The following is a 19920-nucleotide window of genomic DNA, read 5'->3' as shown; positions in this document are numbered from 1 at the left end:
TCCACCTCGTTGTCATAAAATGGGTGTGGTTTGAATGCAGTCCACACATAATCGGGATTTCTTTCGTGTGCGCTCAAATGAACTAACGACAGAAGCTTATAAACCTTACGAACAAGTTAACTATCAGAACTTAGTGCGCTTGGGCTTCGTTGTAATGGCCTTGATCTTTGTCTTCTCAATCGAATAAGATGACTCAATAGCCACACAAAATACACTTTTTGTAGGACATGTTTCTTGACATTCATGAAAAACTCATGTAGACGTAGCATTTGAGCGCCTTGGGTCACACAAAGTATAAGTCATCCAAGTAGATGGCCAAGAACTCAATAAGATATTTCCTAAAGGTGTCCTTCATGAACCATTGAAAGGTTTACGGTCTGCATTTTGAAGCCCCAATTGCATGCCCTTACAAGCAAACTCCCCATTTAGTGATGAGATAATATGTGGGGGTTGAAAACATGGAGCAAGGAAATAATCGTGAATTCTTGCATTCAGTGCACATGGTAGTTGTTTCAACCCATAAAGGGAATTTGGCAACTTGAAGACCTTTTTTCCATTCCTTTGATAACACACCTTGGTTGTGTCATATAGAATTTATAATCAAATATCCATTAAGAAAAGCATTCTGAACATCCATTTGATGGACAAACCAATGAAAGTGTGAAGCAAAGGAAATCATTATATTGATGATGTTCTAATAGTGGTCATCTTTGCAATTGGTGTAAAGGTCTTGTCATAGTGTTCCATATTCTTCAACATCCCTTGCCAATAATTTATGGCTTTGTAAACCCATTTGCAGCCTATGGGGGTTTTCTCTCTAGGTAAATTTGTCAAAGTTTATGTTAGATTTGATAAGAGCATTGTACTCTTCATCCAGTGCTTGTTGCCATTCTAGAACTTGTATTGCTTCTTTAAATCCTGTTGGCTGACTTCTATTTCGATTACTCTAGCCATCAATGTAAAATTTCTTTTGTAGGTCCATCTTTCTTAGTCCTTTCAATGATGAGAAAGCCTTTTGACCGTGGTGGCAGTGGATCTGGTATATCAACAATGACAAGGGTGGGTACAATATCAATTCTACTTGAGAAATTTGCTTTGGTTTTGCTCTGTATAATCGCAATGGACTAAACACTTTCTAACTGAGCTAGACAATTAGCTTTGTTAATTGTTTGAATGTTTGGATTCAAAGATAGTGCTATTAAAAGTATTGTAAGCTAATCAAAATATGATGTCTCATAAATGACAAACCTTACTTGAAATGATGAGTTTTCTTTTCGTTGGATCAAAGAGAGAGTATGCATTATTATAGCTTGGAAAGACACATTTGAGGGATTTCAAACCTAACTTTTGGAGTTCATGTGGAATGAGTGCATATGTTATAATGTACAGAAGGTCTTAAACCATGTTTGTCTACTTGAGTGAAACCAAGCTTTTGAAATTAGGATGTGCAAATCTCGTCTCATAATGTGCTTAGATAAGCATCTTGGTTTTGATGAGAAGCTATCAAATCTCTCTAAATAATGTACTTGAGTGAAACCAAGCTTTTAAAATTAAGATGTGCAAATCTCGTCTCATAATGTGCTTAAATAAGCACCTTGGTTTTGATGAGAAGCTATCAGTTTTGATGAGAAGCTATCAAAGCTCTCTAAATAATATAGAATAATGTACAGAACGTCTTGAACCATGTTTGTTTACTTGAGTGAAACTAAGCTTTTGAAATTGAGATGTGCAAATCAAATCTCATCTCATAATGTGCTTAAATAAGCACGTTGGTTTTGATGGGAAGCTATCAAAGCTCTCTAAATAGTTATTGGTGAAGAGATTTTAAACATTCTTCTTATTTTGGAACTTATTGCTATGATTTTGCTTGGATTGTACAACTCTCTTATGGTGCAACCAAACTTGTACACATTTGATAAGACATTTTGTGCCATTGTCAAAACAAAGAAAGCATCTCCAATGCTTTGTGAATTGCCTTTATAACCATGAAGAGTTTCCCCTATTGAGTCAAATACTCTTGGTGGTGCCCTTCCTTGAATTGCTTTAAGTGCAAAGTTGCTCTTATAAGTCCATCTTCTGTTCCTTTTGACCACAAGTAGATCTTCTGATATTTGGGGTGGAATCATAGATGCGTGTTACGGGTTTGTGCACATGTTAGGTTCACGTAGAGACCATAAAACAGAATCATGTTGTGGGAGCCTTAAATAGGTGCTTGAATGCCTATGGCTAGTTAGACTTGCAGATCTCGGTTGGAGCCATGCGCTCATAGAAATGTAGGGATTGTTGGAATATGAAGCCAAAGTGAGTCAAAAATGTGTGTTCTAGTGTGTCCTATGGATGCCACGTGTCATGTTGGGAGCTATCCCATATGCATAGGTGTTCATATGTGTGTGTGTGCTCTTATATAAGAGCCGTACTTGTCTAGTGTCACATCAGTCAACATCAAGCTTTATATCATGTGAGTATTTTGGTTATCATCGCCTAGCACTTGTTCTTTCATTTGCTTTCCATTTTATGATTTCCATATTTCCATTCCGTTCCTAGTTAGCTTGGCATTCTCCTACCGCGTGTCTCTTCATATGGTATCAGAGCTAGCTTTCCTCAAGGAATGAGGAGGCCTTGAAGCCCATCTCAGACCTATGGAGAGGCTAGCTCCACTCCCTCCTCCTTGGAAGGTCCTCTCCTCCACTTGACCTCTCCTCTTTTCTTCCTTGAGCACTCCCTCTTCTTCTCGAGCCTTACTGTCGAAGATGCTCTCCTTCAACGTTGGTCTCTCTGGCACTTGACTTCTCCGGGCTGTTTGACAACGTTGTACGTGCGATGATGGAGTTGCGTCCCAATCGCTTGCAGCTACTATCATTGGAGCACCAACGTTGTAGCTGCGTAGTGTAAAGAGCACATGTAGAGCTGATTTGTGGAGACCTCGTTGTTGCTGATATTGCTACGTGGAGCTACACGTCGTTGCTACGTGGAACTAGTTCGTGTGGTTGCTAAGAGGAGCTAATTCTACCTACGTGTGAAACACATCTACGCACTACTGTTACCAAGAATCAATTGTCAAATCTGCTAAGTTGCACACATGCATGGACCTGCTCCTATTAGCCGCTATAGATATTGTTTGCCTTGTGAGATTCTGAACTCCTCTGTCTTGGCATTGCGTGAGATAATCGCACACCATAGCTCTTGCAATCGCATGTTACCTTTGTCAAGAGAAGCCATGTCCAAAATCAACGTCCTATAGCAATTTCCAGCAATTTTTCATCTTCAAGGGCTTCCCTCCAGCTGGGTGACCTGCTTGGGAGTGTTTTCGGGTGCTGCTAAAGTGTTTTTGGAGCTGCATCGTCTTAAATTTCATTTTTTTGACAATTTCTGCTAAAAATCCAAAAAAATTTCAGTTTTGTTGTGATGTGAGGAATCCTAAAGATTGTTAGAACCCATTCCTGGAGAAAATTTCAAAAAGCCCCAATTAAAAAAAATAAAATAAAATAAATGAAACCCTAATTTTTTGCTAAACGCTAATTTTGCAATTTTAGGGCTTTTCTGAATTTTCTTGCCCTTTGGCATTATGGAAGTCCCCTGCATGTAAATCTTTTGGGAATTCCACCGAATTCATGTAAATCCCTCATTTTTTTGGTACTTTTATTTGGGATTTTGCTCCCTTGAGCATTATTGCTCAATTTTGAGGCTCTCCTTGCGCTCTTGGTGAGTCTCCGATCGGCACAATGAGAGTCATGCCATGATCTCCCTTTGTGGTTGCTCCCATGACCGACATCGACACATTATTCGGGGCATCCTTGCCATGCGCTTCATCGACATACTCCATTGACATGCGAGATGAGCACTCTTGTGCAGTAGCTACTTCGGGCACATGGGTTCTCTGCCCTTGCTATGCATAAAATGAATGAAATCTATATTTTACTACTTTATGTTTGTGTCTAAGGGTACTTTGCCCTGGGTTGTCCCCCAAAATGAATGAAAATATATCATGTGTGTTGGTTAATAAAGGTCCTCTGCTTTGGATTGTCCTCCTTAAATGATGTATTTCTTTTATGGTGTGTGACTCCATGTTTCTAGTTAGTCCGTGAAGTCAAGAGGGGGATGTACTGTGGGAGCCATATATTGGCATTGATAGGGTCTAGTTATCAGGCCTGGCATATGAATTCCAAGATGTTGGTGCATTGGTCTCCTAGACCTCTGAGTTGATCATGCATCCATGTGTGATGAGCCTCTGAGCCATGCTAGATGATCTTTCTATGTTATGCTCACTAGCCTCTGAGCCATGCTCACTTGCCTTTGAGATTGTGTGGGAGCCATGTCTAGTTCTAGACCGGCATGCACAATTTTGATGACTGTCATTGTCATGTTCTGTTCTTGGTTCCATTCCAGTAGTCTCTCACCTTGCCTTCATGGGGGGTGTTGGAATATGAAGCCAAAGTGAGTCAAAAATGTGTGTTCTAGTGTGTTCTAGTGTGAGTTCTAGTCTAGCGTGTCCTATAAATGCCACGTGTCATATTGGGAGTTATCCCATATGCATAGGTGTTCATATGTGTGTGTGTGCCCTTATATAAGAGCTGTACTTGTCTAGTGTCACATCAGTCAAAATCAAGCTTTATATCATGTGAGTATTTTGGTTATCATTGCCTAGCATTTGTTCTTTCATTTGCTTTCCATTTTGCCCACTTGTCTCCTTCTAGATAGAGGCCCACAGGTGGTTGATATGCTACTACTTTAGCTCCCTGAATTGTTTCTCTATTGGATGAATGAATGAAGCCCAATGGCCTCTTTATATAGGCCCAAGGATTGCTCCAAAAAACTGACCAGTAGCATCATTCTGGACGACCCAAACAGGCTAACTAGTCTATTGCAAAACCAGCCCTATAAGGGAGTCCAAAATTTGGGTTGAGTGCCCCATTTCTTCATGCAGGTTCGAGCCTTCATTGGCCCTTCAACTAGGCCTAGTTGGTTGGCTGTATCTAGCCAACCAGCTAGTCTAGTCAGGCCTGCTCCTCTGTTGTCCACCTGTCATTTGTGCTGCGCCACTTGCAAGCTCTGTGCAGGTCATATACCTGCCCACAAGCAATGCCACAGGGCTCATCTTTCAGTAGCATATCTCTTAGGTATTCTCCACCATTTGGTCCTGCTCCAAACAATCCTTTGACAAGCCAATAGGCCTCCATAGCCAACTTTCTGTCTATTTGTTGCAGCCACCATGGCTTCTTCTTTCTTTCTCTGATCTCTGTCCCCATGGGAGCCATCTTGCTGCCCACGTGGCCATCCTTGAGGCCCTCCTCATATGGGGGCTTATAGATGGGGAGGTGATGTTTCGAACAACCCCTCTCACCAGACACATCTCGGCACAATACCAACGCGTCAAAATGACGATGCTCTAGTAACTTCCCGGTCGTAGTCCTTTGAAACTCTTCGATGTCAAAATCTTTTTGTGGATTTTCATCCAGTGACTCCTGCTCCACCAAGTCTGGTTTCGCTTTTGCACACCATCCTGGTAAATAGGTCCATCTCTGGTAGCACTCTTGGCACCACCACCGAATTCGAGCAATCCATCCATCACAATCTTCAAGTTGTCCCCCTCATAATTAGTGAACAATCTTCCAGTTGTCCCCCTCATAATGAGGGAACAATCTGGAGTCTTCCAGGCACCATGCTTTGAGGGTCTGTTTCAACCCGTGTCAAGGTCCATAACCAATAAATATCTCTAGATAACCGGACCACGAACTCTCACTGAGCTCTCAAGCAAGTACTCTTCTGGCTCTAGTACACTTTGTCCATCACCTTCCAGGAATATGTGTCCAAGATTTGAAGAAGCACCCACACTTTCCCTTCTACCTTCGAAGAAGGCCAATTCCTTCCAATCTCGCATTACCTAAGACAAATGAAGAGCAAAGTCTCTCCACAGCATGCTATAAAGGCTCAAATGAAGAACATCAAGTACGTACTAGATTGTCGTACTACTTGTGTGCTTACTATGAAAGCAAACCATGCACCTCATCGAGGCACATACCAATAGCCTGTGTAATCCTATACTGTCCCCTTCTAAAAGTAGCAACCATTTGAACATGAAACCCTAGGGCACTCCATGGAATCCATCCTCGTGTGAGTATCAACAACCACACACCTAGAAGATACCAAGCACTCCATGCTATCCTTCACCTTCACAAAGGTTTCTGACTCCTCGTCGACCCACATCTCAATGTCAGACATCATCACTGTGGTTTCTAGGTTGGCATATCTGACCTTAGTAACACATGAAGATGTCACCAAGAATAACTCTTCAATTAATGCATTAGCTTTGGCTTTTGTGTCACTTTATGAATCTGAGTCGGACTCTGTCCTCTTGTTTTTCTAATCCGCCTTCTTCTTTCTGCAATCCTTCACAAAATGGCCTGGCGTGTCACAATAGAAGCACTTTTTCTTTTGCTTCTTCTTGGAAGCATCCTCGTCATCAGAGTCATCTTTCTTGGACTTGCCACCGTTAGGCTTGCCCTTTCATTTGCCAGTGTAATCGTTTGTCAACAACGCCTTGTCATCTTTGTCATTGTTATAGAGCTTCCCCCTAGCCTCTTCCTGTAGTAGTGATGGACCCAACTCCTTAAAAGTAAAAGGTTTGGTCCTCTGTCCTATTGTCATAGTCGTAACAAAGCTTTTGAAGCCCCAAGGTAGCCTCCTCAGAATCATCAAGGCCAAATGGAACAAGTCCACCTTTTGATCAACCGATGCTAGTTGATCCTTCACCACCTTGACCTTCATCAAGTGGTCATGTACCGAATCTCCCTCATCCATATAAAGGTTGTAGAGCTGATGCTGAAGAAGCAAGATCTGGGATGTGTTGTCTGTCTCATACAACACCTCTACTGACGTTTAGGCCATCTGGATGTGAGTAAGCACAGAGTCCGCCGTAGTCCCTATGATCAATGCCAGGGCATGGGCATCTCTGTCTTTCCAAGCTTCGAGCTCCTCTTCATCTACTGCCATGAGTATCTTCCCCTATTTGTCCATCATATCCTCTGGCTTCGCCTCCACTCCCGTTGTCAATTTCCTCAGTTTTTGAGTCACTAAATGACTCCAGCTCTTCACCTTCTAGATCAGGTAATTTGATCCATCTAGTTTCCTAGGAGGAAGGGAGAGTAGGGGATGAAGAGGATGAAGAGATTGACACCTCTGCTACTACTGAACCACATAGCAAAGTTGAACAAAACTCAACCTTCAATAAACTAGAACTCTAAACGCACCTCACTAAACCTGAGTCACCCTCCCTCATCGCAAGGGCACTTCCTCCATGTTGAGAGATCACACTCAACATCATGTGATCATGTGTGCATAGCACCGTCATGTGATCATATGTGCATAGCACTAACCCAATAGAGTGCTATAAAGGAAAGGGTTAGATGCCCTAACCCTAACCCTAAATGGGTTTGTATATATTCTACATTTTCAACTAAATCTAGTGTACAATTAGTCAGTTGTGCTGTGCTCTCTAGTTGTGCCCTCTCTCCTCATCTCTACTCTTCTCCTCTCCCCTCTTCATATTTTGTCATGGTATCAGAGCTCCCTTGCCTTTTGTTGAGGCATTGCGATTCTTGAGAGTGCAAGAGAGATTGTGAGATTGAGCGTTCTCTTAAGTGCTCCGTGAGAGTCCACTTTTGGTGAGAGATCTTCATCCATCCTTTGATAGAAAATTTTCGTCCACTTCGAGAGGAATTTTTGTCTATATTTCTGTCTATTCTTCTCCTTCTTCAAGAGAAAGAGAGAGAGAGAAGCTGCTCATTCCAATTCCGTTCATTCTGAGAGAAAGGCTTTGTGTGAGCTTCCTATTTTTTAGAGTCTCATAGTTATTGAAAGTCTAAGGATTGGAGACTCTGTCCATAGCATCCTTAGCTTCAAGGCGTAGCCTCCTTCAAAGGCTCAACTCGTTTTACTGCAACGAACTCCATTGAAGAGTTCTTGGACATCTGAGAGATTGTAGCAAAGGCGAATAGACATTGAGAGAAAAGCGTAGCGCTCACTCTAGTAGGTAAGCCAACATTGTCATGGAAAGGGATTCGGGGCACTTGAAGCGAATGGCAATGCAGAAGCAGGAGGAGCAGATGAAGTAGTTCTCGCCATAGCCGAAAACCTGGAGGAAGCCAACCAGCTACAACTACAAGGCAGCTCCTCCAAGGCCCTCTACAAGCTTCGAAGGCAGCTAGTCTTTGAGGTCACCTCTCCAACCAGCATGACCTCTCCAGCCAGTGCGACACCTGCCACCTCTCCAACCAGCGCGACGGAGTACAATGACTTTGCAGTAGCAGTGGTAGCTACTGGTGGCTCCTACCACTAAGGCAAAGCTCATGGGAGGCTCTAGTGAAAGCGTCTGTCTCTCCCATAGTCCTTAGAGCCATAGCTCCCTACACCAGCTCCTCCAACAAACGTCCCCGACTCAATCAAACTCTATGAGCTCCACCTACAGGCCTCTCCAATGCTCCTGGCTCCCAACTCATTGATCGATCGGGCCCACGCAAGCTAAGCTATAGCACTAGCTATCGGCCAACGCTCGCCTTGTGCCTCCACCAATGATGCCTACATGCCCACTCAATGACTACCGACCTTCTTTGCTCTAGCGCATGCATACAAGCACCCTACAACAAAGGTAGTGGTCCACGCATCAACAGTGATGCCATCAAACAATGAACTATAGTGCAAAAACAATTTGCCATAGCAATCGACTCAAGTGACCACAGCGAATATTTTTGCCATCAACCAAGTGCCCAAGTAGTCCACGGCTCCCCATCGCCTTCCACACAGAGTAACGACCATCTACGCCCCGCGACCTTCATCTGCGCCTACAGCTGCATTGCCATAGCTAGAGAGCAATTCTCTTCGATAGCGCCAAAGCTCTCGCTCCACGGATTCTCTCAATGAGCTCTCGCGACATACACTCCTCCTGTGACATAGCAGCAACTTTGTGAATGACCCTAGCTCCGTTGTCGCCTGCTCAGAATGCTCAAGCCTTCACAAGGTCTTTGGACCTTAGAAAAAGACACGTGGCAGATAAGGCTTAACCTATCCCAAGGTTAACTGTAACTGTGGTCAATTAAATGGTTGAACTAACTCAAGTTTATTAAACCTTGGGTCAACCTTCTAGATAAGGTGGGTGAGGGCAACTAGGGTTGGTTAACTAGATCGACACGTGGCATCCATCTTACCACATGGCAGATGTGACACATCATCAGGTTGCCCTGTCATCTTGACAAGTGGCAAGTGCCACATCATCATCAAAGCCACATTATCTGTGTCACCTCAGTAGTGCCACATGGCATTGCTCCCCTTGCAGGCACACACAGTGCTCCATAGGCACTTCATGTGACACATAGTTGCCACCTCATCACTGCTCCACAGGCACTATCTCTTGCTAGGCATAGTGCCACATCATCATTGCATGTGACTCACAATGCCACATCATCATTTTGCACATTTTCACTCTTTTTTGCCCCTCCACTTAGATCAAGCCGTATCTCTTGATCTAGGAGGAATTTGAGGGTGCTACAAAAAGGTGAAACAATTGATTTTTTGTGCTCTACATGCTTGTTACGTCACACACACATTTTGGTGCAATTATCACTCACTTTTGAGCCTCGCCGACAAATCCAGTTCCTACACGCACATCAACCTCTACATCGACGCATTTGACCCAGCACATAAAAAGAACCCAACACATAAAAAGAACTAAAGAAAAGAAAGTATTTGCTATTCTTTCATCTATCAATGGTTGGTATAGATCTAGATCAGAAAAGACTAGATCGCCATAGAGGGGACGCTCTAAATCTCCCTAAGTTGCCAATCTAAGCCATGTCCGAAATTCCCGACTAGTTCCTACTCAGAGTCAGTCCCTATGCTCACATACGGTTTCACATAATCACATTACGTGAAAACTGACATTCATCAGTTCAGTGAGTAGACTTCAGAGTGTTCAGAAGCATTGCCGATTGATCAGTGGGCAAATAGCACATGATTTGATTTCACACACATGCAATCATTGTAAAGCCTATTTGGCTATTTCACGGCATTGTGCACATCATTTTAGCCTTGTAAAGCTTCTTGGCTATTCCCGACATCATGTGCCACAAGCCTTGTAATTCAGATCGGATTATATATTGCAGTCTTACCTTTAGCAATAGTTTAGATTTCACTTGCCACACTCAGTGTTTTGCAGTTGATTAAGACAGTGATTTTCACAACACTTTGAGTATATTTCTTGCACCATGTCTATGACTAGCAACCTCAATCTAGAGGCATTTGCTAAGCTAGACAACTCCAATTACGGCACATGGAAATACCAAATGGAGACCATTCTTGTACTTTAGGACAAATGGGAGTATGTCGATGGATCTACACCTAGACCATTGGACGATCCAACCAACAGTAGCTCTACTCCACCTATTGTCAAAGCACCAGCAATAGGATCTACAGTGGGATCTCCAACTACACAAATAGTTTTCGCACTTGTAGCAGATCCTGCCATTGCCCGAGCACAAATAGAATGGGATAAGAAAGATAAGTATGCATATCATCTGATTAAGCAGAATGCATAAGATGTCATGCTAGGACAACTCAACACCGTCAAGACACCCAAAGAAGCATGGGATATGTTCGCAGCTCTCTATGAGTCCAAGAACACTTCCAGGATTCTCACACTAAGAAACCAAATCAACCAGAGTTTCTACAACAGCAATGAAACCGGTCATGCCTACATACTCATAATAAAAGACTACAACAATCAACTCGTAGCAGCAGGAGATATTATGACTCCAACAGAAATATTTCAAGTCATCCTGAATGGACTAGGAGAGGGATATGAGAATCTAGTACAGAGTATTGCCATACAACATCAAATTTCGACACTGGAGGAACTTAATTCAATCTTACTTGATGAAGAACTCAGAACTCGGGCCATTCATGCATGCAAAGGTCATTCTAATGATTAGGCATTCACATCTTCAGACAGAAGAAGAGGAAGAGGAAGAGGTAGAGGTAGAGGTAGATCATTCCAGCAAAGTGGTCATCATCGGTAACAATAAAGTCATCAGCAGAATCAGCATCAGCATCAGCATCAGCATCATCCTCAGCAACATCAAAATCAGCAAAGAGAAATCATTCCAACCGAGGAAGATTTCAAGGATGAGGGAATGCATCCACTAACATGTCAAACATCCAGTGCAACTATTGTCATAAGTTTGGACACTATGAAAGAGATTGTCGCAAGAAGCAGTATGACCAAGGCGGTCAATCCAGCAGTAATCGATGGAATTTTCACGGAAGAGGAATCATCGTGGTGGAAATTCAAGTCACAATCATTTTGCAAATGAACATGGGAATATGTTTCTTGCAAACGAGGAAATGTAGAAGATTGATACAGTGTATCTAGACACTGATTTTAATACAAAAGAGGACTTTAGCTATCAAGTCGACCAAGCAGATCAAGATCCTTGGTACATCGAAAGTGGTTCATCATCCCACATGACTAATCATTAGGAATGGTTCACAAAATTGAAACCATTAGAAGGTCAGAAAAATGTCATCTACACAGCAGATAATACACCAAATTGAGTTCAAGGGATATGCATTATCCCTATGAACAATTGCACTGGTACGAAAGGATTGGTGAAAGATGTACTCTATGTTCCAAAGCTCAGCACGAACCTCTTGTCAGTAGGTCAAATGATGGAACACAACTACCGAGTTATCTTTGACGGAGATGAATGCACTATGAGAGATAAATCCAAAAAATTTCAGCTAGTAGGAAAAGGTATCAAAGAAGGATGCTTGTATAGAATGCTAGCTATAGTACCAGATTTACATGCCATGTTAGCTCAACCGCAACAGATGCCACTATCTGCAAAATGGCACAAGAGATATGGTCATGTCAATTTCAAGAGCTTGTTAGATCTTAGGAATCAGAATATGGCAATTGGGATTCCTAAGCTATAGTTTCTCGGAAAGTTTGTGAAGCATGCTGCTTCGGCAAACAAAAGCGAACCAACTTCAGCAGATGTACCTCTTGAGCATGAGGTATTATTGATTTGATACATACAAATATATGAGGTTATGCCTAGACCTGCAGCATCAATGGTTCACTTTACTACTTAATTTTCATCGACGACTACAATAGATATTCTTGGGTCTACTTTATGAAAGAGTGGTAGAAAACCAGACAGGCATAAAGATCAAAGTCATGAGATTAGATAGAGGAGGTGAATACATGTCTTCATCATTCATGAACTTTTGCAGAAGTCATGGTATTCAAAGATAATTCACTTGTGCAGATACTCCTCAGTAGAATGCAAGAGCTGAAAGGAAGAATGGTACTTTAGCACACAGTGCTAGAGCAATGCTTAGTGAGAAGCATCTTACGAATCAATATTGGGTAGAAGCAATAGCCACTGCAAACTACTTGCTTAGTCGGCTTCCTACCAAACTGATATAGGGTATGACACCTTATGAAGCATTCACTAGACATAAGCCACACATTGGGCATCTCCGCATATTTGGTTGCATAGCATATGCCCACATACATGATGATCATCTCGCAAGAAATTAGATGCGAAGTCACACAAATGCATCATGGTTGGCTACAATGAAGAAAGCAAAGCATACAAGTTGTATGATCCCATTAACCGCAAGGTCATTATCTCCAGAGATGTAATCTTTGACGAGGGAATGGAAAACCTCAAATACACAGGAAATAGACGCACCGATTTCATAGTCATCTACAGAACATGTTGATGAAGAAGAGCAAGAATTGCCAGTAACACCCTAAGTAGAGCCATAGCAGTTAGACGGTCTACTAGTGAAAGCAGACCACCAGCCAAATTGACATATGCTCAGAAAGGCAAAGCAATTCAGGTTGAAACCACCAACTATGCTCTTATGACTACCATCAGGGCTACAGAAGAGCCAGTGTACTTCAAAGATGTAGTAGACAAGCTAGAATGGCAAACTGCTATGAATGAAAAGATGGATGCTTTGTATAAGAATAATACTTGAGAATTATGCGACCTTCCACCAAGAAAGAAGGCCATAGCAAAAAAATGGGTATACAAAGTGAAGTACAATCCAAATGGAAGTATTCAAAGATATAAAGCCAGACTAGTTGCAAAAGGATTTGCACAGCAATATGGTCAGGATTATGATGAGACTTATGCTCCAGTAGCAAGGATGGATTCCATACAGTTCTTGATATCACTAGCAACACTCAGCAGATGGAATGTGTACTAGCTCAATGTCAAGAATGCATTTCTCAATGGTTACCTAGATGAGGAAGTCTACATGCAGCAACCAGCAGGTTATGTTGAACCAGGAAAGGAGAATAAGGTTTGTCATCTTAAGAAAAGTCTCTACGGCTTAAAGCAAGCACCTAGAAGTTGGTACAGCAGAATCAACAAGTATTTTGTTGATTTGGGTTACATGAAATCCAATGCAAATCATACTCTCTACTGCAAAGTTCAAGGGGAAGAAATTACTATTGCACTTTTGTATGTAGATGATCCAATTGTGATAGGAAGCAAGGATATCTTCATCAAAAAGCTAAAACAAGACTTATCTGTAGAGTTTGACATAAAAGATCTTGGACTTATGCACTATTGTCTTGGTATTGAGTTCTAGAGAGATTTAGAGAGCACCTTTATGAGTCAGCTCAAGTATGTTGACAGTCTCCTAAAAAAGTTTTCAAGAGGTAGATTGCAAGATTGCAGCCACTCCCATGGAATAGAGTTTGAAACTTACTAAATATTCAGAAAAGCCCATAGTCAATGACAAGTACTACAGGCAGCTCATCGGATCTATTATATATATATATGACTATCAGTTGGCTAGATATTTGTTATGCAGTAAGCTCACTAGCACAGTTTATGGCAAATCCAAAATTGTCTCAATGGAATGCAACCAAAAGAGTCTCAAGATACATTAGAGGTACAAGACAATTTGAGATAGAATACAGAGGAATTCATCCAAGGTTGCATGGATAGTGTGACAGTGACTATGCCGGAGATCATGAGACTAGGAGATGCCAGAGATCATGAGACCAAGAGATCGACACCGGGATATGCATTTTTGCTTGGTCAAGGTGCTATATCATGGTTGTCATACAAACAGCCAACTATTTCTTTGTCTTCGACTGAAGCAGAATATAGAGCACTCACTATAGGTGCATGTGAGGCTATATGGCTCAGAAGACTATTGTTAGAAACAGATTACTTTGATGAATCAAAGCCAACAACAATATACTGTGATAATCAATCGGCTCAAGCATTGGCCAAGAATCTAGTATACCACTCCAAGACAAAGCACATTGATGTCAGAGAGCACTTTATCAAAGAAAGAGTGTTACTTGGTGACATCACACTACAGTATTGTGATAGCAAAGAGAATGCTGCAGACATCTTTACCAAACCACTTAGTAAAGAGCTTTTCGAGAAACACCGACTAGCTCTTTGTTTGACACAGAGGAAGGACATTCCCATTAAAGGGGTGTGATGGAATGTAAGGTTTAGTCCATCGTCTGGTAGCATTCCTATGTAAACCCAGAATCACCTTTAGGGATGGGAATGATAACATTTGTGATTGCTATACTGAGACAGTAAAAAGAAGTTTGTGAATGATACTTGGAAACATGTTGTCACTCTAGATAGCAATATCATTGAGAATGAATAGTTACGAGATGAAATAAAGAAAGGCCTTAACCATATCCCACAAAACGGGTTTAATATAGAAGTAGTTATTTCATCTCTATTGGATGTTTGGGAAAGACCAAGTGAGGTTTTCTCTTTCTGTAAGGATAAAATACATGCATTACATAGGGAATTTGAAACTTTTGGGAGAAATTTCATAAGAGAAATCGTGGAAAAGAAGAATCGGATGACATATGATGAAATACCTTTCATGTAGCTTCTCGTAATACAAGAAGAAGTTTCAAAAATTACAGCTTCTCTGCTTGTCACATCTATAGATAAGTCAAGTAATACACCTGCTTACATTTGCAAAAAATTTATCTTTGGCGACAGACTATTCAGCAAGGATTTTGTTCGGATCCATGATATCAATACCCTGGACCAACTGGTTAAAGGGATTACTCAATTTGATCCAAATATAGTATTGGGTCTCAATCACCCCTGTACATGATGGCGAGTTATAAATTCCATAAGAATACTTTTAGATGGATAAGCAATGCCCATTCTTGCATCTTTGCAGAATTAGCCTCTCTAATCACGCTTGCTTTCCAATTGGCTATAGAGCCAATTATGCGTGTAGCTAAAATCCTACAAGACTAGATATTTGAGGAAGTGGGCCGTGAGGTCAACACATTTTGGTTTGTTAATTCTACATTTGATGTCAAGATAAACTTGCCTCAGAATATCTACTCGATTTACACAACAGATATAGGAAAGTGTTATGAGAATACACCCTTGGAGGGAAATGATGGGATAAAATGTGTATTAAGAAATGTTATTAATATAGCATTTGATGAAGAAAAAGAAACTTTTATATGCATAAATCATGGCATGAAGAGAGCTTCTTAGAGCAATAAAAAGAAAACAATAGGGATTTTATGGTCACAGGTAGAATTTATTGAAATTAAGAAAATTGGTTATTGACCAATATGCATGTAATATTGGGAGATATGATCTTTAAGCAAGTCTCATGTATTCATATGGGATTTGCATGTGCCGCGTTATGGTGCAACTTGTACTTATTCTAGTTCGAAAATACCTTTATCTTGAAATTATGGAAGAATAGAATGCTTACAATATTGAAAATGTTTAGAAATGTTTTTAGATATATGGATGATATCCTCATGATCAATATCACGTCACCCAAATGATTCCTTACAAAGGGAGATCCCTTGCTTTATCCCCTTCATTACTTGGAAATAAAGGAAACCACCGCTACTTAATCCCAAGATAGTTGGGGCGACGATATTGGAGTAAAGGGAGATTTCATAAATATAACCATCACTATCACCCAGGTGGAAGGTGGAGTTGATAGAAAAATTTGATAAAATAGAACACTTGAATTATAATGTCTATAAATTCATCCATGCATTGAGCAATAGACCTAGATCATTGATCCTCTCACAGATCATGCCTATATTATACACGAAAAAAATTTAGTTTCAATGCCTTCCTTAAAATAAAACAAGTGATACTACACTTTGAGAGGAATGGGTTCTGTCAATTGAAATCCAGGAAACTCATTATTGCATTCCTTGGGGATGAATTCCCGGGATGCGACTTGGATCGGAGACTTCTAAGAAAATGGACCGGCAAGTATGGTAATTACTCCATCAAATCTTATATCAAGCTTTGTTTTTGAAATTAGAAATACTCCCCTTCATTTTTGTTGGGCAGTAGTCCGTCCCAATCCATTGTGATGGGCGGATTACTGCCCTCACTTGGATTGTGTGCTCCGGACCTGCAAGTTAATGGTCGGCGGGATTTAAAACACACACACACACACACACACACATGTTTCCATCCCTTGCAAACATTTGCCAAACCTTTGGTTATCTGACTGATAGTAGTCCAGTCAATATTATTATATCAAGGTCAAGGAGATTTCTCGGCATGAAATTGATGATCTACGCTAAAGAGATCTTGGGGAGCTGAGCTATGGCGATAATAATACCCATTAATGAATAGAGAAGACAAAGTAAAGACACTTGATTTATTTTGGATAAGTATGGTTGAAAAGATTTGACCTAGGCACATAAGTTGAACCACTAGAAAATTAGTTTTTTCACCTAATAATGTGCACTATATGGGCACGATATGGGTTGGAAAGTAGAAGGGGCACTACAATTTTTAACAAAAAATTTACACTGTATTTCCAGACAAAGAAAACCCATAGAGGTTAATTACAGTCCAATGGTCATATAGAAGCACTCTTAATTTACTGAGCGATTTCTTAGTAAGAAATTACTCCATAATGAAATCTGTAAGATTTCCTTACTAATGCAATACATTTTACTAAGGATGTGTTGCAATATCTACAATATTTGAAATACTGAATGGCATTCGAGATTTATTGAGAGCATTGGATCATGTATGGTTATAAATCTTTGCCATGGCAAGAGTCTTGGGAGTACAGATAGTGGTAGGATAGATTACAGCTTAGGAAACACACACACACACACACACACACACACACACACACACACACACACACACAATTTCACTATGATCTTAATCTACACATGCACATGCACCCCTCGGTAAGAAGCAACTCCTTCTGCATGATAGTTTCTCCCTTGGATTTCAATCCTATGATGCATTGGAATTTTTGGGCCAACCATTCTCAATGGATTATACTTTTACAACTCCTTTATTGAGGAATTGTTTGCATATTTTTACCTTGCTCATATTCCTAGAGTGCATTTCAGTTTCAAAGCAACCCTCTTTAATGGATTATGATGATATACTTGTACATCTTTGGATAAATCCATACCTCGAGATAATTTTGTAACCCAAGAGAAAAAAAAGGGTGTAATAGTTCCCCCTCCCTATAGGAATATATTGAAAAAATGCTCCTGTCTAAGAGTATTGAAAAAAAGAGAGATCATAGATTTCCACTTATATATATAATCTTAATAATAAAAACTGTTTATGGTTCTTATCTACACTCACACACACTTAGACCTACAAAATATACATACCCACGCACACGACTACATCACAAACACTTTTATTTTTACATTTTTCTTTTTTTAATTCTTGTAAACTAATAAGCTATTCAAATTGTGACACATATACAATGTAAACCTAACCTATAGACCGCATAAAAGCATAATTAAACCACCACCTTCCACAACACAACTAACCCCAGTTATACTCACACTTGTTTTACTCACATGCACATAACCTGGAACCCATAATTATTTCAAGTACAACCCACCCTGTTATAACTTATCTTACACCCCAAAACAAGACCTAATGGAACCAATGACTTCTTAAGGTAACTGACAACTTGTTAGTGGAAGCTCTTGTAATCCGTGTTGAATTCGCCCACCACCCACGATCCTTCTCATTCATTAAACCCCTATGAGCAAAATGTTACATGCTTGGAGATTGACAACAAAGGTCTGCGTGATCTTCCTCTCTAAAAATCATGCTTTCTCTATTGGTCCGACTCCCATACTCCACGAAATAGAACGACGCAACCCTAACAAGATCTCTTGCTTCCATGGCTTCAATCGTTCAGGTCGATAACCCCCCTTCTTAGCGTCGCTTGCCCTTCTTAGCTCATCTTTTCCTCAATGGTGCCTTGCTTCCCCAACTTGGCACCTTGCTACTACTGATCATGCCTTTCAAAGACCTCGGGTTGGCGTTGTGACTCGATTGTTTGATCAAAGCTCATAGTTGTTATGCTTCCTTTTGTTGTGTTCTTATGACTTTTGCTGCAAGCCACCTATCCACAGTTGTGCTCCTTGTTTTCACACACCTTTGGATTTCTCTCAGAGCACCCTCCCTTTGCGTTAAGTTCTCTCCATGGCAACACCGTAGCTACCTCACAGTCTCTTGCCTTCTACATGGACCTTGGGTTCTTCACGATATTGAATCCCTTTTCGGTGTGTGTTCCCATACCCCTCTTCTTTTGCGCAACTTGCTCGATCTACCCCTCAATTCCTTTACTTCATTTCCTTTTGCTACCCTGCCATTGTTCCACACTATATGGCTTGGGTAGAGCTTTTTCCTTTCATACCTAACGTTCATGCATGGGAACCTGATTTTGGCCAGCTGCCCTTCAAGGGACTTTTGCTGCCTCCTTGCTCGAAACTCCTTGCCGCTTTCCTAGAATTTTGATTCCCAGTGGTCTTTGCATAAGTGCTTCTAGTTTGGTTGCCTCTTCTCTATGCCTATAATTGCTTCTATTGTTTGCCTTTCTCTAGTCTCTATTGACTTGTAAGCTTTTCTCTCAAGTCTCGCTTTTATAGTTCCAAAGCTACTCTAGTGCTTTGTTGAGATAGTCTCTCCGACCCTTATTTTTGTTTATTTGTCTACTTTTTGTGTTTGATTTTTTCTCTTTTATATATATATATAAGTCTATAATATTTATATATTACTCTATATTTTCTCTTTGATTGGACTTGTTTTCTCTACATATATGTATTTATTTCCCTTTATTTAAATATGCGTATCCTTTGCGTATCTAGTTAGTGGTATAGTAATACCTACTTATATAATTTAATTCTAGCATTTAGTTCCTCTTTTCACCACTTAGTTCCTTTAGCTAATTCTAGCAAGACTAATTAATTAATTAATTAATTAATTATTATATCCTATATTCTAATGATTGCTTGTTGTATATTCTTCATCTCTTAAAGATCATTTTATCTTTTGATGTCAACCTCTTAATGCTCCCATTTAGGTTTTTTAATAATAGGAAAATAAAAGCTCTACTTGATTCTCTTTTAACATTAATTTAAAAATTCTTAAATGCCTATGAGCTTTGTTTATATTGGTTAATTACTAACTTGTATTTCTAGTTCATGGGTGTGGAATACCCCCCATTCTTGTTAAGCTTTGGCTGGGTTAAAACCATGGGTCATGTTGGCAAACCCTTGGCTGGGTTGCTACATGACACATGCCACATGCCATGTTGCTCGTTAAATACTTATCGGGTTGGGCGAGAACAATAGTTTTTTCATAACTTAGAATGGAGTAACCGTTCCAGGTTTATGGATTTCTCTCACTTTGCTAAGATGTATACATGAATGCTGCATTGATTTCCTATTGCATCTTGGATTCAAGGATGACACTTGTTCCCCTCTGGCCCAAGGCATCCAAACTATACTTGCATGTTTTCCAAACAATGGATTTCATAAAAACTGATCAAGTTCGAGCACGAGGCAAAAGGAAAGGACCCAACTTAGCT

The sequence above is a fragment of the Dipteris shenzhenensis genome, chromosome 2 (genome assembly GCF_047967505.1).
Source record: "Dipteris shenzhenensis isolate YYH24624 ecotype China chromosome 2, Dip_SZ_1.0, whole genome shotgun sequence".
Lineage (NCBI taxonomy): Eukaryota > Viridiplantae > Streptophyta > Polypodiopsida > Gleicheniales > Dipteridaceae > Dipteris > Dipteris shenzhenensis.
The sequence above is the reverse complement of the archived record's forward strand: the minus strand, read 5'-3'. Positions refer to the sequence as shown.